The sequence below is a fragment of the Habropoda laboriosa genome, unplaced genomic scaffold (assembly GCF_001263275.1).
Source record: "Habropoda laboriosa isolate 0110345459 unplaced genomic scaffold, ASM126327v1 scaffold54, whole genome shotgun sequence".
In the NCBI taxonomy this organism is placed as follows: Eukaryota; Metazoa; Arthropoda; class Insecta; order Hymenoptera; family Apidae; genus Habropoda; species Habropoda laboriosa.
In genome coordinates, this window is record NW_017100156.1 from 314,959 (window position 1) to 315,673 (window position 715).

The window sequence follows — 715 nt, forward strand, 5'->3', positions numbered from 1 at the left end:
ATGGATAAGAATATAGTAAAAACAATTAACATAAATTATTTAATGTAATATGACGTCCATATTGCAACATACATTCATATCTCAATTTTATTAAAATGCTCATGTTTACAATAAATACATAGGGTTGAGGAAAAACCACGCAATAGATCCGTTTGTCATCCCAAGATGTCATGTGCCTGAAACAAATAATGTTAAAAAGGGTTTAATTCGAATTATGCATCACGAAAATGTATCCAAGAGTATAATTACATTATCGATGTAAAAAATTTAATAAAAATTTAAATATTCCATAAGAAAAAATATAAAACGCAATGCAGAAGTTGTATTACAATTAAAATATTACAAATTGCTTATTCAACACAAATTTTTCCAATTTCATTGTAAACAGAAATAAGTTTAATAATAACTACAAATAAAAAACTTTAATTTGTTAAATAAACATTTAATTAAGTATGTAAAATGAGCAGAAAGTTCATGGGTGTCAATTTACTTCTTAAATACATACTAAATAATTTTTCTTCAAAACAAATTGCAAGAAATTAAAACATTATTTTCCTTCTGACTTCCTTTTACAAAATTTTGTAAATTATGAAATTTAAGTGAACTTTATAGTTAACAGTTTCGAAATACATAATAAACTCAATAATAATTATTTTTTTATAGTGCAATAACTACGTACACGTAAATCATAAAATTTTATAATTTTTAACAATTT